Source organism: Loxodonta africana, chromosome 2 (assembly GCF_030014295.1).
Source record: "Loxodonta africana isolate mLoxAfr1 chromosome 2, mLoxAfr1.hap2, whole genome shotgun sequence".
Classification (NCBI taxonomy): Eukaryota; Metazoa; Chordata; class Mammalia; order Proboscidea; family Elephantidae; genus Loxodonta; species Loxodonta africana.
In genome coordinates, this window is record NC_087343.1 from 58,183,384 (window position 1) to 58,211,231 (window position 27,848).

Below are 27,848 nucleotides of genomic sequence, written 5' to 3' on the forward strand. Positions count from 1 at the left end.
AATCATTTTGACAGCTACTGGTTTGGGATTTTTTGGTATTCATAACAAATGATTTCATCGGCTTTTAAATATTTGAGGAAAAAACACATCACTTACTGTTTTTTTTTAATTCTCATTTATCCTGTCTTCCATAAAAACGAATATCTGGTTCCTATAACCTTGCAATGTTTGTTTTTGTTTTTCACATCTAGAATTGTACCTGAGTAATGTTCAGATAATAATCTCTGGTTTCTAATTACATTTAAAATCTACTTACATTGCCCAAACATCTTAATTCAAAAATTCATCAAGTATTTATAGAGCATCTACTATGTTCCAGGCAATGTTTTGGGCACTTGGGCTACATCAGTAAACAAAACAAATTCTTGTCCTCATGGAGCCTAGAAGGAGGGGTCAAAGGGACACAGAGACAGAAACAACAGATATAACAAAGAAATTAATTATATCCTGTAGTAGAAAGTCACAGTCACTATGAAAAAAAAGAAAGCAAGATAAGGGGTGTCAGGAGTAGGAGAATGTTAAATAGGAGACTCATTTGAGGAAAGGCTGGAAGGAGGTGAAGGACGAGCCGTGTGGACAGCATCCAGGCAGAGGGAACAGCCAGGAGGCCAGTGTGGCTGGAGAAGAGTAAGTGGAAGAATAAAAGGAGATGAGATCAGTATCGTCATAGGAGGTCAAGTCACGTAGGGGCGTAGGCTTTTACTTCAGTGAAGATTTTATTTGAGTCAAAAAAAGTCATTGTAGGGCTTTAGATGAGGAGGGCCTAGTCTGTCTTACATCTTAACAGGATCGCTCTGGCTTCTGTGGAAGAATAGACTGTGAAAGGGCAAGAGGGGAAGCAGGGAGACCGGTCAGGAGGCTGCTGCAATAATCCAGAAGAGCAATGGTAGAAGAGAGCGGCTGGGAGCTGTAAAGGTGGTTAGCGGTGGTTAAACCCTGGGTATATTTTGAAGGTAAAGCCAACAGAGTTTCTGAAGAATTAGAAGTGGTGAGGTGCGGAAGAAGCAGCAGCAGCAAGAATGACTTCGCGGTTTGGGCCTGAGAACTAGAGGGATGGAGTTACCGTAGTTGAAATGAGGAAAGCCACCAAACCAAAACCAAACCTACTGCCGTCAAGCCAATTCTGACTCGTAGAGGAAAGCTACAGGTAGAGCATATTTGGGGAGTCAGATCAGGAGTTCAGTTTTCAACACATGAGTTTAAAATGTTTATTTAGACATCAAATCACACCTGATGAAATTTGGGCATTTTGAGCTTTTATAATCATGTGATACTTCATTAACACTAAAAACAGGTGACTTTATTACTAACTAAAATTCCACATTTCATTCTGTATTTATAAATGTCTTACCCACAGAAACACTACGTGCACGCTCCCAAGCTTATGGGCCATTCTTTGCTCTGTGACTAGAACCTTATCATCTTCTATGCTTGTTACCAACTTGTTTAAAAATTCAATCCAAAGCAATTAATCATCTCTCAGTACTAAAGGAATTATTTCCTTCAGAAGATAAGGTAGTTTATGAACTAACTTAATTCATTCCCACTTATCATCTAATAACTATTGAAACAGAATTTGTGGAAGGGAGATCAGAAAGTACATAGGATTCCTACATTTTCATATCAGGCATGACGGGACTAGAAAGGCCATTCTGACTCCTTCTAATGCCTCAACTCCTGAAAGCACAGAAAAAAAGTCTGCTTTGTGAATTAGCCCTTAACTTTTCAAAAGTTAACAGTTGAGATCATAAAGTAGGTGCATATAAAGAAATACAGTTGCACTCCATATTTTCATATGTGCACACACACAAGCATGCTAAAATTTATACAGCCAAATGAATGTTTAACAGTCAAGGTGACTACACTGAAGGACAACACTTGTGCCAATAACAATGTTATTCTTCTTTTGAAATTGTTTTCAGGTTGTTCAAGAACCTTAGCCTTTGATTACGTTTGTGTCAGAAAATGGCATGGATGACTCAGACTCCCTGGGTTCAAATCACTGCTTTGCCACTTACTAGGTATGCAGCCTTGGCACATTTCTGTACTTTAATTGCCTCATCAGTAAACTAGGAATGACCCTCAAGTTATTACGTGTATTGAGTGATTTAATATATGTATAGTGTTTAGAACAGCATCATCTGTACATAGTAAGCATTTAATAAATATTAGCTTTATGTTACCCATCTTCTCCTCCATCAGAATTGGCTCTGACCCAAGAGACAGAAAGGGCCACATGAACCAGAAACTACATCATTCTGAGACCAGAAGAACTAGATGGTGCCTGGCTATAACCAATGACTGCCCTGACAGGGAACACAACAGAGAACCCCTGAGGGAGCAGGACAGCAGTGGGATGCAGACCCCAAATTCTCATAAGACCAGGCTTAATGGTCTGACTGAGACTAGAAGGACCCTGGTGGTCATGGCCCCCAGACCTTCTGTTGGCCCAAGACAGGAACCATTCCCGAAGCCAACTCTTCAGACATGGATTGGACTGGACAATGGGTTGGAAAGGGATGCTGGTGAGGAGTGAGCTTCTTGGATCAGGTGGACACTTGAGAGTATGTTGGCATCTCCTGCCTGGAGGGGAGATGAGAGGGTGGAGGGGGTTAGAAGCTGGCAAAATGGACACGAAAAGAGAGAGTAGAGGGAGAGAGTGGGCTGTCTCATTAGGGGGAGAGTAATTGGGAGTGTGTAGCAAGGTGTATATGGGTTTTTGTGTGAGAGACTGACTTGATTTGTAAACTTTCACTTAAAGCACAATAAAAATTGTAAAAAAAAAGAATTGGCTCTGAACAGGGATGTGATTTTTTTAATAGAGCTTAGAAGTCAGTCAAAGCATGATGGCTTACCACTGTGGAAGATATTTCATAACATGCACTGCAGGTTTTGTTTAATCCCACAACATTATGCTATAACCTGGGGTGAGGAGTTTATTTTTTTAATGGTTGTGTTGTAGATGGATGCTCTCATTTTTTGCCATTCAGAGTATCCCACTGATAATTCATCTGCCATGCAAACTCTTAAGGTATCCCTAGGAGGTACGATGGTTAATATATTCAGCTGATAAATGAAAGGTTGGAGATTGGAGTTCGTCCTACAATACCTCAGAAGAAAGGCCTGGCAATTTGCTTCCAAAAAATCAGGCTTTGAAAACCCTATGGAGCACAATTCTTCTGTGACACACATGAGGACACCATGGGTTGAAATCCACTCAATGGCAACTTCAGTTAACTGGTGGAAAAGTTGTCATTTCTATAAAATACACAAGTTGGCCTATTTAACAAATTTCTAAGCCCATTCATTCTAGTTTTTCAGATTTTACTTTTTTTTAATCCATCTGTGTATCTTATCCTCATTTCCAAACTGATTTGGAAATGTACTGCCATTTTTCTTCCCATGACTCGAGGATGCTCATTTTTTCCAGCACCCTACATACAAAAGCTGGACGAAGCATTTTTTCCACTGTAGATACTCTACTGTAGAACGCTGTTTTTGGTCTCTTTTACCCCTAGACTATGCCACCTTCCAAAACAAATGGAAAACTTGCCACTCAAAATAGGAACTAGTAACCTCAGGTCTTCATTTTTGCTCAAACCAAATTCAGTTCAATCAACAGCCCTATTGCTTTGGGTGAGGCCCAGTCCTTGGTAACAGAAACTTCAGACAAGTGGGGAAAAGAACAGTAAGGACCCAAACTTGAACTCAAATTTAAAAGTGATCCAAAGCTTAAGAAATAACGGTTCTGGGAATAAATATTTCAAAAAATTAAAAGCACTTGAACCTGGAATTGTATTTTTACATTCACCGTTAGCTTTAAGAGGAGGTTAGTGGGATTCAGAAGGAGAATTATGATCCAGTTTAATCCTAATTATAATCCTAATGTTTAAAAGCTCAGACCTTTGTTTTGAGTTTCGTACATACAGAGAGAGTTTCATATTGCTCCCCAAGGAATATAAAATTCTCAGGAATTCTCTATTTCACTCCAGGCCCGTGGTTGTCATTTTGGACTTTGCTGTCCCAACTCTTCAGCGGTCATTCGCTCTTACAGTTCATTTTAGTGATGACAACTGCTTATCAAAAACAAGCAAATGGTTCTATTTTCTGTACTAAAAAAACAAAACAAAAAGTACAGTATAGTTGAAAGAGAAACTTAAAAATAGGAAAACGTAGCCCTCTTGTGGACACATCTATATTTTATCAAAACCAAAAACTAAACCCAGTGCCGTAGAAGTATCCACAATAGTCACAGTTCATGCTTGAATACACAAAACCAAACCCGTTGCCGTTGAGTCGATTCCGACTCATAGCGACCCTACAGGACAGAGTAGAACTGCCCCATAGAGTTTTCAAGGAGCACCTGGTGGATTTGAACTGCCGACCTTTTGGTTAGCAGCTATAGCACCTAACCACTACACCACCAGTGTTTCCACAAAAGTACCCAGTAGAATATATTTCAGAATAAAATGCAAAGAATTCACCAGAGGCGATCTAACTTTCATTCCTCACTCTGGTTTATCTGGATTGAAATGACCCCTTCCATCGCCCAATGGCCTTGGAGATCAGCCAAGCACAAGTCTTGTGGCCTAAGGCAATGTTGTCTTAGTACTCCAGGAGAAAAAACAACCCCTTGCCTGTCAAGTTGATTCTGACTAATAGTGGCCCCATGTGTGTCAGAGTGGAACAGTGCTCCATAGGGTATGCAATGGCTGATTTTTCAGAAGTAGATCACCAGACCTTTCTTCCAGGAGCCTCTGGGTGGACTCAAAGGATATCTTTTGGGTAGCAGCTCTTTGTACCACCCAAGGACTCCCAGGAGAAAAAAGTGTGCTTTGAAATGCTGACACAGAGCAATTAACATTCAGACTTCTGGCTTTGAACCACCATGGGGGTCTGAGATCCTATCAGTGGCTCTATCTCCCACAACTCCACCTCTTCCCTGTTGGAGGTAAGATGGAGATGACCCTTATTGCCACCTCCTCCAGGGTGGGATGACAAGTGAGAAGAGTGAGGGACTGATCATGATGAGGTCATCTGAAGGTCTGGGAACATGCTGTTTGGCAAGGTAAAGGCAGCAGGTAGAACTGCCTCTGCCCCACACTCTGCCACTGACTAACTTTGCTAATTTGGGCAAGTCACCGAACCTCTTGAGCTTTAATTTTCTCTTCTTTAAAATAGGTATAAGGGCAATACTCACTGTACTTCACCAGGTTCATGGGCTTCATGGGAAGAGGCACTAGAGCTTTGTCTTAGGCTGGGTTCTCCAGAGGAGCAAAACCAGTAAAGCATATAAATATATACACACCCATTGCCATCGAGTTGATTCTGACTCATAGCAACCCTATAGGACAGAGTAGAACCCCCCCGCCATAGGGTTTCCAAGGAGCACCTGGTGGATTCAAACCGTTGACCTTTTGGCTAGTAGCTGTCGCTCTTAACCACTGTGCCACTCCATAAATACAGAGAGATTTACATCAAGGAAATGGCTCACGTGGTTGTAGAGGCTGGAATGCTACTCTGAGTCACGTAGCTGCAGGGGCTGGCGAAAGGTCAGAGAGCAGGGCTCTTGCTCACAGGATGCAAAGATCAACAAATCCCAAGATCAGGAGGCAAGACCACAGGTAAGCTGCTAGCTCAAGTCCCAAGAACCGGAGGTCAAACAGTAGCCAGCTGCAGGGTCCAGAGCGAGCAAAAGCCCAAGAGCCCTGCCAGAATGTCCACTTATATTCGATGCAGGCCACATGCCCAAGGAAACTCCCTTTCAACTGATTGGCTACTCACAGCAGATCCCATCATGGAGGTGATCATATTATATCAAATCTCATCATGGAGATGATCACAAACATCATATGACTGCCAAACCACTGAGAATCGTGGCCCAGCCAAGTTGACATACAACCTTAACCATCACGAGCATCACCGTTATGCTCAAACTCGCATCCTAGCCCTGTCACTTACAATCTACTAGTGGCTCTTCCATTTTTTACCTTGGCCAAGTGTCTAAGCCTCTCTGTGCCTCAGTTTCCTTATCTTTAAAATAAAAATGATATCCCATTCAGTTTCTGAAGATCAATGAGTAAATAAATACAATGCGCTTAGGACAATGCTTGGCACAGAGTAAACACTATTAGCTCTCACTATGATTACATAAATGGTAGTTACTATCATGGTATGCTCTGAATTCCAGAAAAGGAAAAATCACTGTCTGAAATAGTCCTGTAAGTTTGAACCTTTGCCTGGAAGAAGTACCTGTTATCAGAAAACACTTTAGACATTAGTTTTCAGAGAGAAAGTTAACAAGCCTAATATGTAGTAATTCTTCAATAGTATTAAAGATTGTCAATGTGTCAGAGCACCCTGCAATATGGTCAACACACACAGTCTTTCCAAAGGGTTTTCTACGCTCATTTACCTTTGGTATAACACCCTAATGGATGTGACAGAGATATCGTATTCCAATAAAAAATTCAGAGGCAGAAAAAAAAACGATGTCTCAGATGTCATAAACTGCCTACACAGGCTCTCAAAATCAGTAAGACCAATTCCTGCCTGCCTCTTGGCTGTGATTCATCAAGTCTAAATTATGCTGAGATCGATACCAGACATTATGATTGCTATCATAAAATTTCAGTGCCCAGGACTTTACTATTCTAAAATCCTTAGAGCAATTTCATTCACATTATATTACATATAATAGGAAAATAATACTGTAATTATATGCTCTCATCTCTATCTCTTTTTCTTGGAATATTTTTAAATTTTTAATTTGTTCTTTTTCTTCCTTTCTGCATTTTCCTTCCTCAGTCTGACTTTGGGCCACAACAGCAGTACATAAATGAATCAGCCAGATTTGCAGACAAGCACAAATCTTTGAATGTACCTATCCCCTCCATCTCAACATTTTTACCTGCTGAAAAGAACAAGGCAGATGGGCAGGACTAGGGTTAACCACCAGGCAGGCAGGGTTATAATCTGATTTCTCTGCTGGAACACAGGGACCTCTTTCACATTGTAAAATAACCTGACACACAGGTATTGGGGGCGGGGGCGGGGGTTGTTACAGGCTGCATCAACTCTGTTGTAACTCTATAGTACTAGTTTCTAGAAACCCTGGCTAACAGAATTTCAGTAAATGAAATCCTGGGACTTGATTCAACCCATAAAATAACAGGTTTTCCCAGAAATAAGGAAAATGATACTGAAAAAAAAAAAAGTCATTCATCCAGATAAAATCGTCTAATTTTGCTAGATTGTTGTCGTTGTTAGGTGCCGTCGAGTCGGTTCCGACTCATAGCAACCCTATGCACAACAAAACGAAACACTGCCTGGTCCTGCGCCATCCTCACAATCATTGTTATGCTTGAGCTCATTGTTGCAGCCACTGTGTCAATCCACCTCGTTGAGGGTCTTCCTCTTTTTCACTGCTCCTGTACTCTGCCAAGCATGATGTCTGTCTCCAGGTACTGATCTCTCCTGACTACACGTTCAAAGTATGTAAGACCCAGCCTTGCCATCCTTGCTTCTAAGGAACGTTCTGGTTGTACTTCTTCTAAGACATATTTGTTTGTTCTTTTGGCAGTCCATGGTATATTCAATATTCTTCGCCAACACCACAATGCAAAGGCGTCAACTCTTCTTCGGTCTTCCTTATTCATTGTCCAGCTTTCATATACATATGATGCGATTGAAAATACCATGGCTTGGGTCAGGCGCACCTTAGTCTTCAGGGTGACATCTTTGCTCTTCATCACTTTGAAGAGGTCCTTTGACCAATGCAATGCGTCTTTTGATTTCCTGACTGCTGCTTCCATGGCTGTTGATTGTGGATCCAAGTAAAACGAAATCCTTGACAACTTCAATCTTTTCTCCGTTTATCATGATGTTTGTTGCTCACTGGTCTAGTTGTGAGGATTTTTGTTTTCTTTATGTTGAGGTGTAACCCATACTGAAGGCTGTAGTCTTCGATCTTCATTAGTAAGTGCTTCAAGTCCTCTTCACTTTCAGCAAGCAAGGTTGTGTCATCTGCATAACCCAGGTTGTTAATGAGTCTTCCTCCAATCTTGATGCCCTGTTCTTCATATAGTCCAGCTTCTCGGATTATTTGTTCAGCATACAGATTGAATAGGTATGGTGAAAGAATACAACCCTGATGCACACCTTTCCTGACTTTAAACCAATCAGTATCCTCTTGTTCTGTCCGAATAACTGCCCGTTGATCTATGTAAAGGTTCCTCATGAGCACAATTAAGTGTTCTGGAATTCCCATTCTTCGCAGTGTTATCGATAGTTTGTTATGATCCACACAGTCAAATGCCTTTGCATAATCAATAAAACAGAGGTAAACATCCTTCTGGTATTCTCTGCTTTCAGCCAGGATCCATCTGACATCAGCAATGATACCCCTGCTTCCACGTCCTCTTCTGAAACTGGCCTGAACTTCTGGCAGTTCCCTGTCGATACACTGCTGTAGCCATTTTTGAATGATCTTCAGCAGAATTTTGCTTGCGTGTGATATTAACAATATTTTTCTGTAATTTCCACATTCGGTTGGATCACTTTTCTTGGGAATAGGCATAAATATGGATCTCTTCCAGTCAGTTGGCCAGTAAGCTGTCTTCCATATTTCTTGGCATAGACGAGTGAGCACCTCTAGTGCTGCATCTGTTTGTTGAAACATCTCAGTTGATATCCCATCAATTCCTGGAGCCTTGTTTTCGCCAATGCCTTCAGAGCAGCTTGGACTTCTTCCTTCAGTACCATCGGTTCCTGATCATATGCCAACTCTTGAAATGGTTGAATATCGACTAATTCTTTTTGGTATAGTGACTTTATGTATTCCTCCCATCTTCTTTTGATGCTTCCTGCATCATTTAATATTTTCCCCATGGAATCCTTCACTATTGCAGCTCGAGGCTTGAATTTTTTCTTCAGTTCTTTCAGCTTGAGAAACGCCAAGCGTGTTCTTCCCTTTTGGTTTTCCATCTCCAGCTCTTTGCACATGTCATTATAATACTTTATTTCGTCTTCTCAAGAGGCCCTTTGAAATCTTCTGTTCAGTTGTTTTATTTCATGAATTTTTCCTTTTGCTTTAGCTGCTCGATGCTCAGGAGCAAGTTTCAGAGTCTCCTCTGACATCCACCTTGGTCTTTTCTTTCTTTACTGTCTTTTCAGGGACCTCTTGCTCTCTTCATGGATGATGTCCTTGATGTCATTCCACAACTCGTCTGGTCTTTGGTCACTAGTGCTCAATACATCAAATCTATTCCTGAGATGGTCTCTAAATTCAGGTGGGATATACTCAAGGTCATATTTTGGCTCTTGTGGACTTGCTCTGATTTTCTTCAGTTTCAGCTTTAACTTGCAAATGAGCAATTGGTGGTCTGTTCCACAGTCGGCCACTGGCCTTGTTCTGACTGATGATATTCAGCTTTTCCATCATCTCTTTCCACAGATGTAGTCAATTTGATTTCTGTGCATTTCATCTGGCGAGATCCATGTGTATAGTCGCTGTTTATGTTGGTAAAAGGTGTTTGCAATGAAGAAGTCGTTGGTCTTGCAAAATTCTATCATTTGATCTCCGGCATTGTTTCTATCACCAAGGCCGTATTTTCCAACTACTAATCCTTCTTCGTTTCCAACTTTCGCATTCCAAACACCAGTAATTATCAATGCATCTTGATTGTATGTTCAATCAATTTCAGACTGCAGCAGCTGATAAAAATCTTCTATTTCTTCATCTTTGGCCCTAGTGGTTGGTGCATAAATTTGAATAATAGTCATATTAACTGGTCTTTCTTGTAGGCGTATGGATATCATCCTATCACTGACAGCATTGTACTTCAGAATAGATCTTGAAACGTTCTTTTTGACAATAAATGCAACACCATTCCTCTTCGAGTTGTCATTCCCAGCATAGTAGACTATATGATTATCCGATTCAAAATGGCCAACACCAGTCCATTTCAGCTCACTAATGCCTAGGATATCAATGTTTATGCGTTCCATTTCATTTTTGACAATTTCCAATCTTCCTAGATTCATACTTCGTACATCCCAGATTCTGATTATTAATGGACGTTTTCGGCTGTTTCTTCTCATTTTGAGTCATGCCACATCAGCAAATGAAGGTCCTGAAAGCTTTACTCCATCCACATCATTAAGGTTGACTCTACTTTGAGGAAGCAGCTCTTCCTGAGTCATCTTTTGAATGCGTTCCAACCTGGGGGGCTCTTCTTCCAGCACTATATCAGACAATGTTCCGCTGCTATTCATAAGGTTTTCACTGGCTAATGCTTTTCAGAAGTAGATTGCCAGGTCCTTCTTCCTAGTCTGTCTTCGTCTGGAAGCTCAGCTGAAATCTGTCCTCCATGGGTGACCCTGCTGGTATCTGAATACCGGTGGCATAGCTTCCAGCATCACAGCAACACACAAGCCCCCACAGTATGACAAACTGACAGATTAGTGGCTTACAAATTTTTTTTATTAACACTCAAAGTAAGGAATACATTTTACATGGCAATCCAGTACACATACATGTATATATATTTGTATGTGTGTGTGTCAATAAAATATGTGTGTATAGATATAGATATGTATGTATATCTATATATAGGTAGATGTGTGTGTGTGTGTATATATATGTATACATATATCAACAAACCCATATCCATCAAGTTGATTACAACTCATAGCCACCCCATAGGACAGAATAGAACTATCCCATACAGTATGCAAGGCTGAAATCTTTATGGAAGCAGACTGCCACATCTTTCTCCCATGGAGCAGCTGAGTGGGTTCTAATCACCAACCAGTAGGTTCTTAGTAGCCTAAGTGCTTAACCACTGTGCCACCAGGGCTCCTTCTCATATATATAGATATAGACATTGACACTGACATAGACAGACAGACAGATAGATAGATGTAAATACATATAGATGGATAGATATACATGTCATCGTCGTTAGGTGCCGTCAAGCTTTTTTTTTTTTAATATGCATTTTTTTTTTATTGTACTTTAGATGAAGGTTTACAGAACAAACTAGTTTCTCATCAAACAGTACACACATTGTTGTATGACATTGGTTAACAACTCCATGACATGTCAAAACTCTCCCTTCTCAACCCTGGGTTCCCTATTACCAGCTTTCCTGTTACCTCCTGCCTTCCAGTCCCTGACCCAGGGCTGGTGCACCCCTTTAGTCTTGTTTTGTTCCTTGAGCTTGTTCAACCTTTGGCTGAAATGTGATCCTCAGGAGTGACCTTTTACTGAGCTGAAAGGGTGTCCGGGAGCCATACTCTCAGGGTTTCTCCAGTCTCTGTCAGGCCTGCAAGTCTGTTCTTTCTTTCTGAGTTAGAATTTTGTTCTACATTTCTCTCCAGATCTGTCTGGGACCCTCTAATGTGATCCATGTCAGAGCAGTCAGTGGTGGTAGCCGGGCACCATCTAGTTGTACTGGACTCAGCCTGGTAGATGTGGTCCATTAGTCCTTTAGACTAATCTTTCCTTTGTATCTTTAGTTTTCTTCTTTCTTCCTTGATCCCGAAGGGGTGAGACCAGTGGAGTATCCTAGATGGCCACTCACAGGCTTTTAAGACCCCAGACGCTACTCACCAAAGTAGAACGCAGAACATATTCTTTATAAACTATGTTATGCCAATTGTGCTAGATGTTCCCTAAAACCATGGTCTCCATAGCCCTCAGCCCAGCAATTCGGTCCCTCAGGGAGTTTGGGTGTGTCTACAGAGCTACCATGACCTTGCCCAAGCTGACTTTCGACACCTAGCGACCCCATGTGATGGAGTAGAACTGCCCCACAGTGTCTTCTTGGCTGTGATCTTTATGGGAGTAAAGTGCCAGGTCTTTATCCCGTGGAGTCACTTGGTGGGTCTGAACTGCCAACCTTTCAGTTAGCAGGTGAGCATTTAACCGTTGCACCACCAGGGCTCCATAGGTAGACAGAACTTTTGCAAAAGTTTCACAAAACAACACTTATTCTCACATTGTACTTGCATTCTGATACTACATATTCTCTTATTCTATTTAATTTGTTTTTAAAAAGCTTGGTCCTGATCCACTCAATTAATTTCACAGCCCAATAATCGTTTACAATCCACAGTTTTAAAACACTGTTCTGGATCATTCTCATTACATATGGCAGAGCATGGACTCTGTATTCAGAGTGCCTGGCTCAAATCCCAGCTGGGATCTCTACGAACTATATGATCTTGGTCAAGTGACTTCAGCTTTCTAGCCCCACGTACTATTATAAACCTCATTTTATAGGTGAGGAACCTATTTCAAGGGTTGTTGACAGAATTAAATGAGAAACCACATGTGATGCTTTTAGAACGAAGCCTGGCTCATAGCCGGGGCTTAAAAATGCTGGCCCTCTACCTCATCACCATCTCTGGAAGGTAATGGAACACAACCAGCCAGGTTTGCTTTGTAGAGGTCCTTACGCCCAGAAATCAGCTCTCACCATTGAACTTAATATCTTACCATGCTTCTGCCTCCATCTGCTCTGGTCACTGAGCTTTTGGTGTCATCAAACATGCCAGGCCTACTACAGACCTTTTCTCTTGATTATCCCCTTTCCAGAATGTTCTTCCCTCTGATATTCACATGGCTCCTTGCTCCCCCACCTAAGAGAACCTTTCCTTAGAAAGGCTTGCTTGCAAGGTTGGCCCTTGGCAGGTTTCTGGGAACTAGACTGGTATACAATTTCCTACACTGATACAAAACTTTCCCTAAATAATAAGAGTGGTTCACTCTGCCTAAACCATTTGTACACGCAATGTAGTTTATACTGAACAGCTGCTTTCCTTCAGGGAGTCTAGCATTTTGGTATGAGTTAAGCAGAGGGCGCCTACATGACCAGCCCCCAGTGTAAAAACACTGGGCACTAAGGCTCTAATGAGCTTCTCTGGTAGTCTACACTTCATGTAGTGAGTTGAACAGTGTTCCTCACAAAGCTGGGTCTATGTCCTAACCTCTGGTACCTGTGAATGTGACCTTATTTGAAAATAGAGTCTTTGTAGATATCGCTAAGTTAAGGATCTTGAGATGAGATCATCCTTGAGTTAGAATGGGCCCTAAATCCAATGACTGGTGCCCTTAGATGAGAAAGGGGGAGATTTGAAACACAGAGACAGAAAGGAAGGCCATAGGAAGGCTAAGGCAGAGATTGAAGTGATGAGTCTATAAGCCAAGGAATAGCAGGAATTGTCAGCAGCCATTACAAACTAGGAGAGAAGCACAGAACACATGCTCCCTCATAACCTCCAGAAGGAAGCAACCCCGCTGGCATCTTGATTTTGGACTTCTGGCCTCCAGAACTGTGAGAGAATAAATTTCTGTTGTTTTAAGCCTCCAAATTTGTGGTAATCTATTACAGCAGCCACAAGAAACTAATACAGTTTGCATGTGTTGCCATAACTGCTGGAGAACTACACATCCTGTATGACTCCACCTGGAGAGAACTCTTGCCCCTGGTTTTCTCTGGACTTCATCCCATGTGCCTTTTTCCTATGCTGATTTCGCTTTATATTCTTTCACTGTAATAAACTTTAGCCATGACTATGACTATAGATAGACTGAGTCCTATAAGTCCTCCTACCAGATCACCCAACCCAGGTGGTCTTGAAAACCCCAAACACACAGGCCTTCACTCAAATGTCCTTTCTTGGAGAGTCCTTTGTTCATCATTTCTCACTCTTTGTCCCCTTAGGTGCTATGCAGAAAATTACAGCAGATCAGCACTTGAAGTTTATTACACAATCTCATTGCCTTCCTCACTAAACATAGGCTCCATGAGAGTACTTAGGCATTTAATATTTATTGTACTCTGGCATAAATATGATATACACTGTATAATATGCAATACAAAGACTTTTTATTTTAAATCAGTTGATCTACATTACCCGCTCCCATCAAGTCTATTCCGACTCATAGCGACCCTATAGGACAGAGTAGAACTGCTCCATTGGGTTTCCAAGGAGTGGCTGGTGGATTTGAACTGCCAACCTTTTGGTTAGCAGCTGTCATGGATTGAACTGTGTCCCCCAAAAACTATGTGTGTCAATTTGGCTAGGCCATTGTGATGGTTAACATTGTGTGTCAACTTGGCTAGGCCATGATTCTCAGTGTTTATATGTGATCACTCCCATGATCAAATCCTCTGTAAGTAGCCAATCAGTTGAAAGGGATTTTCCTTGGGGGCCTGACCTGCATCTAAATACAAGCAGACATTCTGGCTTTTTTGCTGACTCTGGATCCTGCAACTATCCGCTGTTCGTCTGACCACCGGTTCTTGGGACATGAGCTATCAGCATATTTGCCAGTCTTGGAATTTGTCGATCTTCACAGCCTGTGAGCAAGAACCCTGCTCTCTGACCTGCTGATCTTGGGTTCACCAGCCCCTGCAGCTATGTGAATCAAGAGAAGCCTCTATCCTGATCCACAGACTTAGGACGTTCCAGCCTCTACAATAGCATGAGTGGTTTCCTTGATATAAATCTATATATATATTTATACACTTTACTGGTTTTGCTTCTGTAGAGAACCCAGCCTAAGACAGCCATGATTCCCAGTGTTGTATGATTGTCCACCATTTTGTCATCAGATGTGATTTTCCTATGTGTTGTAAATCCTATCTCTGTAATGTTAATGAGATGGGATTAGAGACAGTTGTGTTAATGAGGTAGGATTCAATCCATAACATTAGATTGTGTCTTGAGCCAATCTCTTTTGAGATATAAAAGAAAGAAGTGAGCAGAGAAAGAGGGGAATCTCATACCACCAAGAAAAAAGCACTGGGAGCATAGCATATATTTTGGACCTGGGGTTCTTGCACTGAGAAGCTCCTAGACCAGAGGAAGATTGATAACAAGGATCTTTACCCAGAGCTGATGAGAAAGAAAGCTTTCCCTTGGAGCTGGCACCCTGGATTAGGACTTCTAGACTCCTAGATTGTGAGAGAAAAAATTTCTGTTTGTTAAAGCCATCCACTTATGGTATTTCTGTAATAGCAGCACTAGATAACCAAGACAACAGCCAAACTCTTAACTACTGTGCCACTAGGGCTCCTGACCTACATTATTAGTTGGTTATTATGCAAAATGGCCAAAACTCATGAAAAACTGTGATGGGATCTTGAAGACCCATAACTAAATTCAGCCTCATGGCCATTCAGATACTGCTACATAGATTTCCTATCCTTTGTCCATGATTATAGTGAACTTCAGAAACGGAGGGAAGTAGGACAGATACAGATGTGCTTTAAAAGGCAATCAGGATCCAGACTATGAAAACAATGAAAGGTTGTCTGCAGACAGGGGAAATCCCTCACACAATGAAAATATTATATTTTCCTTTTAAAAACATTATGCAGACTAAGCTGCTTTGAAAGTTCTATGTCCCCCAGCCATTTCAGACAGATAGACTATATCTGCTTATTTTTTCCCATGGCCACAAAATAAAATCCAAATCCTTTCCTAGAATTCAAGGCCCTCGTTTCCAACCACAGTGAAGAATGAATCTTCCACTACAGGTGGGTTATTTTTGCTCCCTATCACATAAGTGTAGTTCTGTGCACGTTCTTGCCTCTGCCTATCAAAAATTCCCCCATCCTCCATCAGAGTAGCAAATAGGCACATGTAACTATTTAAACTTAATTTGAACTAATTAAAATTACATAAAATTAAAAATTCCATTCCCTAACCTTACATTTCAAATACTTTATAGCCACATGTGGCTAGTGGCTACTCTATTGGACAAACCAGATACAAAACATTTTAATTATTGGAGAAAGTTCTATTAGACAGTGCTGGTCTATACCAGAGGTTGATAAACTTCTTCTATAAAGAACCAGAAGGTAAATAATTTAGGCTTGCAGGCCAAGAGGCAAAATCAAGGTTATTACATAGGTGTTTACATAACATGAAAGAAAACAAATTTCCACAATTTTTTTACTAATAAAATTTCAATTGTAACAATAATAATTGGCTACAATTTTTTTCTAATACAGAGCTACTAATGAGAATGGAATTCATTCTCAGAGGAATAACATTTCACTTACATGGGGTTCAAAGTTAGTGTCCCCTATTATCAAATTGATAGCAAATGTTCATCTGTTAAAACACTTCTTAGCTTGAGGCATGCAAATAAACAGGCAACAAGCCAGATTAGGCCCATTGGATGCAGTTTTCCAATCCTGGGACTATAGAGTTTCTTAATAAGATATTACCTGCACTTTGGAGTCCCTGGGTGGTGCAAATGGTTAACGCCCTTGGCTGCTAACCAAAAGGTTGGAGGTTTGAGGCCACCAACAGGTGCCTCAGAAGAAAGTCCTGACAATCTATTTCCAAAAAATCAGTCACTGAAAACCCTGTGCAACACAGTTTACTCACATACCTGAGGTCACCATAAGTCATAATCAACTGGACAGCAGCTGATTGGATATTGGTACTTTGGGTGGAACATTTCTCCATTTTGTAGGAATATCCCATTCATTGCAAGACATTAAGCATCCCTGGCCCTCAAGCATTAAACACCATAGCATCCTCTACTCAATGTAACCAAAAAAAAATTTTTTTAAAGGCCCTCCATCACATTTCCAAACTGTCCCCCACACAAGGGGTAGTATCATTCCCAGGTGGAACCACCACACCTCTAGCTCATGTCCACATCTTCTGCATCTTCTCCAACCACCCAAATTCCTCTGAACTTCTAAGGAATCTATTATTAATTATTTACCTTCATGAGTGATATAAATAAGGCTGCAGTTGTCAAATATATAAGTAGGAAGATTTGTCCCCATCAGATTTCAAGGTGAACATATTTAGATTTTCATGTCTGGACACCCTGATGAATGAGCACACGGGGGGCTTATTTATGTAAGGGACCAAGGATTCTCCCAGAAACACAGTCATACTAAAGGAAGAAAGAGTCAGGGCAAAAGCCTGATGTAGAAAGCATGGGCTTGTGTTGGGGAAATGAGCAGTTTACATTTCCACTCATGCACTCAACAAATGTTTCCTGACTGTTTACCATGTGTCAGGCACTGCTCAGGACCATGAAAGAACCATGAACAAACCATGCAGGTTCCCTTACTATCATTCTATCCTGAGTGCATCATACACCTGTCATGAAGTTCCCGCATCTGTCCAATAAGGAAAATGGTAGCTCATATCTCAGAGGGTCATCAGCCCTTCAACCAGTATGGGGCACATAATAAGAGCTAACACTTACTTTTGAACACTTACTCTTATAATAGTTACAATTATTTTTCACTCCAGTCTTGTGGGTTCATGCCCAAGGCCCTAGAAGAAGGGATAGCAATAAAGGATGAGTTAAAGCCAAGAAAATATATTAAATAAAAGTTTTGGGATGCTTGAATATAAGCCAGTATCAGTGGATTCACCAGCATCAATGCTGGGAGTGCTGGGGTGGCAGGAAGTGGCATAGGTAGTGGTCCTAGGCATCAGCCCCTTTGTGCTGGCAACAGAAGACCCAACAACAGATGTTACCCCAGGGCTCCAAATCAGGAGAGGAGGAAAACAGTGGACACTATACGGCAGCCGAGAGATATTTATCTGTGAATGCTTGAGAACTACACCCAGGGGATTCTCAGAAGAGACTGAAGCACCTAGAACCAGCAAGATGGTACACCATGATTGTGCAGAGTCTTTATTTTATCCCAGAACCGGTCTGGCCTTAGAATTTTTTATAATAATAAATAATTGCCGTCAAGTTGATGCCACTTCATGGTCAACCCCATGTGTGTCAGAGTAGAACTGAGTTCCATAGGGTTTCCAATGGCTGACTTCAGAAGCAGATTGCCAGGCAACTCTTGGTGGGCTCAAACCTCTAACCTTTTGGTTAGCAGTCAATCAGATTAACTGCACCACCCAGAGACTTGGGCCCTAACCACATGTCAGGTTCTGTGGGAAAACTTTATATTCATTTTATCATGTAATTCTTACAACAACCCTGTAAGGTCATTATTAGCCTCCATTTCCCTTCACCCAAATGAGAGAACAAGTTAGAGGGCTAAACAACTTGCCCAAGATCACACAGCTAATAGTGGGGAACCAAGACTCTCACCCAGATCTGTCTACTTCTGAGCCCACTCTCTTAACCACTATGCTCCCATCCCTAATTAGAAAAGGCCACATCTAGGGAACACAATGTGAGTGATGCTCACTAAAGAAATGCCATATGGCACTACCTCATTGTGATTCTTCATCATCTCTTGACAGTACCCAACAGAATGTTCTAGTAATAATGTTTGTTTAAAACCAGTAGAAACATGTCAACTATACATCAATAGACATATGTCTTATTATTTAATATTAAAACCTGTAAAAAAAAAATTGCCATCAAGTCGATTCTGACTCATAGCAACCCTACAGGACAGAGTAGAACTGCCCCATAGGGTTTCCAAGGAGCAGCTTGTGGATTCAAACTGCTGACATTTTTGGTCAGCAGGCGAGCTCCTAACCACTGCATCACCAGGGCTCCATCACTCAACATTAGAAATACTACAAAATGCAATCAAATTGGTAGCCCCAGTGCTGTTATTATTATAAATTAAAAAGCTTGCAGCACTTACCTGGTGGACTTTATTGGCTATTATTACTGGAGCCTCATCATTTACTGATTCAACAGGCACAAAAGTAGTTTGGGGTAAACTCTTTTCCAAGTTCTGAGCTATTTGCAGAGATGGTGAAGTTGTCAAGAAGCTCCTCACTATCATCATGAACACAGTAAATCAATTCATTTTCTACCTATAACCAACAACAAAAAAAATCAACTTACTGAAATGCAATTTTAAAATATGAACATATTGCTATTTAAGAAACTCTAACTTTTTAAACCTGTGTGAAACACAGAAGCATGTCTTTATTCCATGAAGTTTGACAACCTGAGTGCAAATTGTAACTGACAGTGTAGTTTTTCTGAAATGATGCTGCATCCTAGAAGTAAGTTTAAGGAAGAACAGAGCAATGTGGTGTAACTCAAATGCTATTTCTAATACTAAAGCGTGTTGTAGATAAATAGCATAATCCAATCTTTCTTCCAATGGCATAAAAACCCGTTGCCATTGAATCAATTCCAAATCATGGCAAATTGTTACACACGGAACTGCTCCAAAAGGTTTTCTTGGCTGTAGTCTTAACAGGCCTTTCTTCTGATAGTATGACACCCAATAAAATTGAGACTCTACTTGTTTATTTTTCAGTGACTAATTTTTTAACTTTTGATGGTTTTGTTGAACAATTCAAACTGTTAGATTTAGGCTCAACCTAATTCTGAATGTCTGAAACTACCACCCAGTGCTTAGATTTCTTCTTTTTGGAAATGTATGGACCAGATCAAGTATGTAGTTTCCCCAAACTTCTCTTTTCTGAGTTAAGCATGCATTGTTTCCTTAAATGTTTTTGTATGGGAGGTTAACGCTGCTATCTCCCAACCCTGTTCATCTTTCTGAAAAGACAATCATTTTTGCTCATCTCTTAATAGATGCTACCCATAACAACCTCATGTATAGCTCCTGCGGAGAGAATATGATGAAACACATTGGAAGTAGGACACCTCTGGAACCAAACTGTTCTATCAAGGCAGATCTCCCCCTTGTAGTAATCCAAATGTAAGCATTTTATCCCTGTTAGATGTCTTTTTTTTTTTTTTAATTCTGAGATGGTCATCCCATGAATTAATCATTCCTGTTGGCTTTGTAATAACCACAAATTTGATCAGAATACTTTTCATGTCTTCCAGGCACTGACAGAAATGCCGAAAAGCATAGGGTCAAATCAGAGACCAAGAGTTTTAAAGCTAAAAGGGAACTTGGCTTCAGTGTTTCTGTGACCTGTGCGTACAATAGCAGAGAACTCCCAAAGCTCAAAAGGAGTAGCTGAACTTCTGAAAAAGTCTGTAGAATTGTGTTTGTTTTGATAAAATACAGCCAACATTTTTAACAGTTCAGTTTCGTCCATTCCCATGGCACACTTCCTTTGAACAAAGACTTTTGATCTCTCAGAGGTGTTCCAACAAGAGTTGAAAAGTTCATGAAGGGTCTCAAGGGAAAGCTGCAGCCACTCCTACACAGGTGCTATGAGAATTTCTTTGGAGTTCCATGGACAGAGAACTTCCTGATCACATGCCTGACCACATGTTCCTGGAACATGCTGTCTTAAGCTATTTGAAAACAAACTTGGAAGACGGCACTGATAAGAGGGTAGGGGAAGTTTTGCCCTAATAAACTTTAAGACTATAGCATTTAAGTAGCAGTCATCTATTCAGTATTTTCCCTGGAGAAGTATATTGTACCCTCAGTGTAGTGGCACCGGTGGAGTAGTGGTTAAAACCCTGGCTGCTAACCGAAACATCGGTAGTTTGAATCCACCAGCTGCTCCTTGGAAACTCTATGGGGTAGATCTACTGTGTCCTATAGGGTCGCTATGAGTCAGAATCGACTTGACAGAAAAATGTTTTTTGTTTGTTTGTTTTTTTGGTTTAACATGAAAGGAAGGAGAGGAATTTGTGGGATTTGTCTATTCCTAGGCTTCTATCAATAGAAATAACATCTGCTGACCTGAAATCAAAGAATATCATAAACTTGTAAAAAATTTTGAAACATTAAAAAGTATTTGGTGCCTTGTCACCAATCATGTTCAAGGGCATATTGTGTCACTCCTCTGCTCACATCCCGCCCTCTCCCTTTGCTCTCATCTCCCTCGGGGTGAAAGGCGCAGTCTCTGGCCCTCCCAAGCCTTACCTCTCCACCTCATCTACTGCTCTCCCTCCTATGCACGCAGCTCCAGCCACAGTAGACTCTTTGTTGTTCCTCAGACATGCCAGGCATGTATCCAACACTATTACACTTGCTAGTCCCTCTGCTGACGGCTGTTGCCCCATATCCACTTAGCACCTCCATCAGTCACCTCCTTTAGGTGTCTGCTCACATGCCGCCTTCTTAGTGGGACCTTCTCTGACCACCCTATTTTAAATCAAACACACGCACATGCATAAACACACACACATACCCCACTAAAGGCCCCAGCACTTCCTGTCCCCTTTCCTGCTTTCTCTCCATAACAGTATCGTTCATCCAACATGCCACTTATTGCACTTATGTAGTTTATTGATTATTGGACTCTCTCCCTTCTCCCTCCCGCCAGGAACAAAATGTCGAGGAGAGAGATTATTGCCTGTTTAGTTCATTGCTTTATCTGCAGGAGCTAGAACTAGCATTCCTGCCATATCATAGGTACTCAATAAATAATTGCTCAATTAATGAAGGACCAATATGGTCAGGGCTGTCTTCTTCCAAGGCACAAAAATTATAGCCACTAGCTTTCAGGGTTTAAAGTCATTTTAAGTGAAAAATAATAGTGTCTCAAAACCTGGAGACCTCAGGAATCATATAGGAAGAGAGTGTGAAGGAGTCACCTGAACTAGCAGGGGTATGTATGTGACCTTGATTCTTCCCCGAGAGCAAGGCTACCTAATAACAGAGATAGCACAGATGTGCCTTGCTTGACAATACCAGTTCAACCAGCCATCATTAAGTAAACACCAAGCACAATCAGTACATAATTGGTCAAGACAAGACCTAAAGTTGGTCTCTAACCAAACATATTTATATAATACTTTTCACCTAACCTAGAATGCACCAGATAAAAAGTATTAAATTCAGTTCAGACAAGAGAAGGTCTTTTACCTTGGATGGCTTTCCCAGCCTTTAAGAGGTCAGCAGAGATTAAGAGACACCTGCATAGGGGTCATTAAAGAATAGCTGATTTCTAAGACCCCTTCCAACCTCAGAATTCTCTACTTCTCCCCATGGTTCCTTAGTGCCACCTAGTTAGGACTAAACCCCTTGGCAGGTAATTCAAGACCCTCCACTGTTTAGCCCAAGCACTCTCTGCCACTCCTTAGCCCATCCACCAGTGTTGCTCTTGGATATTCCTCACTCCCTGAGCCACCGTTCACTTCAAGGCCTCCACGCCTTTGGCCACACTGTTGCGTTTCCTTGGATTGCTTTATTCTGTTTGCTCCTCTGTTATCTGTCTGATCTTTCTCTCCTCAAGGACTAGCTTAAACGCTATTCCCTCTGTGAAGGCATCCCTATTCTTCTCAAGTAGATTCAGCTGTGCCAATTCTGTATTCTCCCTAGCACCACTGTGAAAATGCTACATTAGAGGTAAGAAGAGTACATCTTACATTAAAGTTGGTGTGCCTGGTTCCCCCACACCATTTCTTGAGGGCAAGGAATATGTCTAACTTACCATGGTAAGCCCACATATTAGCTTGAACAGAGTAAATATTTAGAATGTCAATTCAAAACAGGTAATGGGCTGAAGTCCTTAGAGCCAAATTGAAGTAGAGCACATGACTCTTAGCTGTACAAAGATACCCAAAGGATGGTAAAACCCAAACCAAACTCACTGCCTTCAAGTCGATTCTGACTAATGGCGACCCCATGTGTTACAGAGTAGAACTGCTCCATGGGGTTTTCTTGGCTGTAATCTTTACAGAAGCAAATTGCCAGGCCTTTCTTCTGTGGCACCACTGTGGATTCGAGCTGCCAACCTTTATGTTAGTAGCCAAGTGCACACTGTACACCACCCAGGGACCAAAGGATAGTAGGCGGTCGTAAATGGTTTCCAACGTGAGGAGTTTGTATTCCTAGGGGCTTGTAAAGGAAATGATGGGGATCTGCAAGCTACTTTGAATATTTAAAAAGAAAGTAATGGAAATCGTTCTTTAATTCATGATAAGAAAGCAAAGTCTGACAATAATACCATGCTAGTATTATTATAAAACAAAGAAACCTGATAATAGCCTAGAGTTGACTTTGATTATTTTAGGCTGACTGGATGCCAGATTGGCAATTGTGTCTAGCTCCTTGATTGTAGACAAACCCAGCCGAGTCAGTTCCGACTCATAGCGACCCTATAGGACAGACTTGATTGTAGAGAACAGGCCATTTTACCAGTAATGGTCTAGCACAGGTTATGGCACAAAGTATGGACTCCATAAGCAAGCATCTGTTGTTTGAATGAGTAAATAAATGAAAAAATCAACTAATGATTGAAGCATACTTGTGTTAAATATCTGGGTATTACATTTTAAGGACACTGATGATGTGGAGTTTACCTAGAATTGGGCAGCCAGGATGGTGCAGAGCTGGAAACCCATGGCATATGAGGAAAGTGGGAGGAACCAGGGATGCTTAACCTAAAGAAGATAAATTCAAGGGACTTCGATAACTTCTTTCAAATATTTAATGAGCTTTCGTGTAAGGAGGCCAGATTTGTTCTATAGGGTACCAGAATCAGGGCTTAGAAGAAGTTTCTAAATGGCAGGTTTAACATAAAGATTTTCTAACAATTGGAGTTTTTTTTTTTTAACTGGAAAGGCCCATGTCAGGAAGTAGTGAGTTCTCTAGCACTGAAGAGGCTAAGCAACGGCTGGATAACCTCTCTACAGAGTTAATGTAGAAGGGCTTCAGGCACCTGATAAGAAGCTGGACTAGACACCCTCTAAGGTCCCATCATCCTTGAGAGCCCATGATCCTAAATGATAGTCATTTTTTTTTTTTTTTCTCTCTCTCTTACCCAGAATACCCAAATATATTAACTGGGAGTTATTACCTCTTTCCTGGTAAATTTCATTAGTTTTACTCTTGGAAAATGAGAATTTTCAACATAACCATGTTTTGGTGGTTCAAGTAGAACAAATTCACAGTCAAGTACCACAAAATATTTGCTTGGAATTTTGAAGTAGTCTTCCAGAAGTGCTCTAGAGCCGCCTTCTTGGATTGTAAAATTCTGTACCTTGAGAGGAATTCGCTTAGGGACAATAGCTACCAAGGTTTCCACTCCACTCACAGCTTGGAAACCATTAGACACATCCAGCAGAAAACAGTCCAGATGTTGGTCAGGAGCTGTTTGCCCATAGTGTATACTGCCATCATCAATATCCTGTTGTATAAAGCTAAAAGAGGACTTTTCATCTGCAACCAAGCTGTCTTCTTCTGGTATAGAATTTCGGAGGTATCCATGCACTGGCGGAACCCTGGCTATGAACATGGCCTCCAAAGGAATATTATCTTCAAGCACAGCCTTGAGTTCACATGTACAAAACATAGACCAAAAAAAGAAAAACATATTAATACATGCAAGAGTTAAGATTTTTGATGACCCAAGTTGTTTTCTGTTAATGTCCACAAATGGCATAAGTTACAATCAAGGTTGATACACAGTTAAAGCCAGGGTCTGTCATAACTCATCTGTGCCCATGCCAATATATTGAATATCTGCCCTGGTCATAAACCAAAGTAATAGTCAACAATTACTCTTATCAGGACTAATACCTGGAGAAGGACATCCTGCTTGGTGCAGTAGAGGGTCAGCCAAAAGGAGGAAGACCTTTAACAAAATAGATTGATACAGTAGCTACAACAATGGGCTCAAACATAGCAACATTTGTGAGGAAGGCGCAGGACCAGGTAACATTTCATTCTGTTATACACAAGGTCGCTGTGAGTAGGAACCGACTCAAAAGCACCTAACAACAACAATGGTCACAACACTCGAGTAGCTACTAAAGTATTAAAAGGCCTCATTCAAAGTAGCAAGAAATCCAGGAACAGAAGGTAGTTGAAGTGAAAGAAAATGATTAAGAGAAGAAGGAAAAAAGGTGATGGAAGAAGCTGCAGTTGAGTCACTAAAATCACAAGAGCTTCTAGGAAAGTTTATTTTTCTCCCCCATTGTAACTAGCTCAGCATTTTCAATACATATTTGATTTATTGATACAGCAAACTCCACCTCAAAGCTGTGACTGTAACTGATTTATAATCACTGAACTACACATGCCCCCTTGTGGTGAAACTTATACATAAACTCTCATATACTTGGGACATGTTATCAGGAGGGATTAGTCCCTGGAGAAGGACATCATGATTGATAAAGTAGAGGGTCAGCGGAAAAAGAGGAAGACCCTCAATGAGATGGACTGACACAGTAGTTGCAACAATGGGCTCAAGCATAGGAACGATTGTGAGGATGGCGCAGGACTAGCCAGTGTTTTGTTCTGTTGTACACGGGGTCGCTACAAGCCAGAAGTGACTCAATGGCATCTAAAACAACAACAAGCTCCTGAAGCAGAGGGTCAGCTAAAAAGAGGAAGACCCTCAATGAGATGAACTGACACAGTGCTGCAACAATGAGGTCAAACATAGCAACAATCGTGGGGCTGGTGAAGGACTGGGCAGTGTTCTATTGTTCATGGGGTTGCTATGAGTCGGAACGAACTTGACAGCACCTAACAATAATCTCCTGAAAAAGAACTGAGAAAGCCTTGTGGGTCCCATATTTCCTTATTCGAAACTTATTATTCGTTTTGATTTGAATTCATTACTACTTGATACAATTGACTGTGTTTAGCAAACAAGTAATCCTGTTTGCAGTCCTGAGGGTAGATTCAGAATCGCCTACATTCACGCACAATTCTCACAAATCACAGCTTAGGCACCCCGTGCAAGATTCTCTAGTAGGAACACTCCCTCCTAACCCTGGTCAGCAGGGCTGTGCATGCTGGGCGTTTCCAAGTAGGAGCCCAGGAAACCAGGTGGCTTCTAGTGTGAGGTCTCACCCCTGGCATTCCACCTATCTATGCCAACTGCATCCATCAATTTCAGGGAGCTAAACAAGGCCACATTCACACCTATGGAAGCAAACTGTGTAATATCATCACCTGTTTTAGGAATCTTTTTTATGTTTGTTAAATTGCTTTAAGTTTTAAGACCCTGCTTTATCACATTGCAAATGTTAACTAAGATCAAATAAAAGATGGCAGTGTTGTCATGAATAATGAATAAAAGTAAAGATCTCTTAATTTGCCATAAAATATACCTCCCTTCCCCATCCTCAGTTCATGCTGCACTAATACACACACACACACACACACACACACACACACGTGCACATGTGGACACAGCTTCAACATAAGGCTGAGAATTGCTTATATTTCATTTCCAACTACAGGAAAATTAGTAGTGTTAAGATCATGAAAACTTTCAACTTTTCTTCTCAATGGCATCTACATTTAAAAAAGGAAAAATAGTCATTCCTAATATCAGGAGACAAATCAACACATAAGTAGCTTTCAGAAGCAAACAAATAAATCAGCCCCTGTGATCCTGGGAGAATGAAAATGCTTGGTGCTTAGGACAACTACCTAACTGAAGTTTCCTCTATTTAATTTTACTGGTTTTCCTTCTTCCACTACAAGGGTCTCACTGTGCAGAACATGGGTGTGGTGCTGGTGGCTTTCCAAGTATACTTGTCCATAGACTCCCATTTCTAAACACGTATCTTTAACTTTCACTCTCGGGTTGAACACGTCAAAGTTGCCACTGCCGTCATGCCTATAAATCACATGTCCTTCCTTCATGTCATGCTGAGAAAATGAGTGAGGCACGGAATTGCTGACCAGGACTCTGCCATGCTTTGGAGGCTGGCTGCACATGCGGAATTCGATCTCTCGGTCCATTCCGACATCTTGGTTTGTGGTGACACTAAGGTTAGCTGCTGTGAGGCAGCTATCTTTTCCTCTCCATACAAGTAGTCCAGTGTTGTTGGCTATCTGGATGTAAGGGTCTGACACACGGACCTCGAAAAGGGACGACATGTAATGGACGCCATCTGCCACAGACAGCACAAAGCGGGCAGAGTCTGCACCATGATGCCTGAAGAGCACATGCCCTTCCTGCAGGTCCTCCTGACTGAACTGATAGAGTTATGAATGGGGTCACTGGCTCACACTAAATCCCTGTTTGGGATGCCCCACTGGGTGTATAGCAACTGCCCATCATCAAAATCCAAAATCAGGGTCATGGTAGCAGAGATCTGCCAGAGTCAATAAGCGCTGGCCATTCTGCACAACATGAAAGACCTTATCTACCACACGCACTGGTTTCTCATCATTCTTTAACCCAACAGAAATGTTGACTTTGATTTCTGCAGACAAATGCTCTGTGTCAAGATCCCTGACCACTCCCTCTCAGCCTAGTCCTTGGGAGGAAGCCACAAGAAGGAATTCATCATGCGAGGTCTCAGAGTCATTGTGAACATACATCAGCCTCTCGCTCACTATGTCTTAATCAGTGAACACAGTGATATCATTACTTCCCAAAGAATCAGGGATGTTAATCAGCTTCAGCTTTCCATGTTGAGGCCTCTTGGTGATTTTATATTGGGAGATCCAATTGCCCAAGATTTGAACAAATAATTCTGATTTTGTAATTAACATCCCTTCTCCTTTTAGGAATAATCCTCTGTTGGTTAAAATGATGCATGTTTTCTTTGCTTTAAAGTTTATTTTGAAAGCATAAGCCTTGGATTCTATGTGTTTTGCAACAATTAAGAACCTAAAAGTGTCCTGTGCATCTCCCACCGGCCTCTCCTGTGGTTTGTAACACATCTCAGAGTCGCTAACTCATCTCAGAGTCGGTAACGTTCTTTTGGCTGAAGATCGAGTTTGTTTTTAGAACTTTATTGCCAAGTAAAAATTTTCCTCTCTTAGGCGGGGTCAGTAACTTAAAATGTAGTTGGCGCTCAGCTACTTCCACACCCTCTGTCACAGCCTACAACTGATCAGAATTCAATACTTGCTTGTTTATTGTACTGATCTTGAGAGGAACATTGTTCAGGAGCGTGAACTTCAGCCATTGCACGGTAACAGAAAACGTCAGCTCTTCGCTGGTTTTTCCTTCTATGCTGACTTTAAATTTAAAGTGATCAGTAACGTTTTCTTGCTGCAACTCTTTGAATG

At 41.2% G+C, this 27,848-nt stretch overlaps 1 long non-coding RNA gene across 1 annotated transcript; it reads right to left on the reverse strand.

Annotated features, from left to right (window-relative positions):
• Window positions 1–16,689: 16,689 nt before the first annotated feature.
• LOC104845698 (uncharacterized) lies at window positions 16,690–24,172 on the reverse strand. The gene is made up of 3 exons (XR_002785122.2): window positions 23,665–24,172; window positions 18,615–18,789; window positions 16,690–17,322 (listed from the first exon to the last, which is right to left on the reverse strand). It is a non-coding gene; the product is annotated as an uncharacterized LOC104845698 (long non-coding RNA).
• Window positions 24,173–27,848: the final 3,676 nt, after the last annotated feature.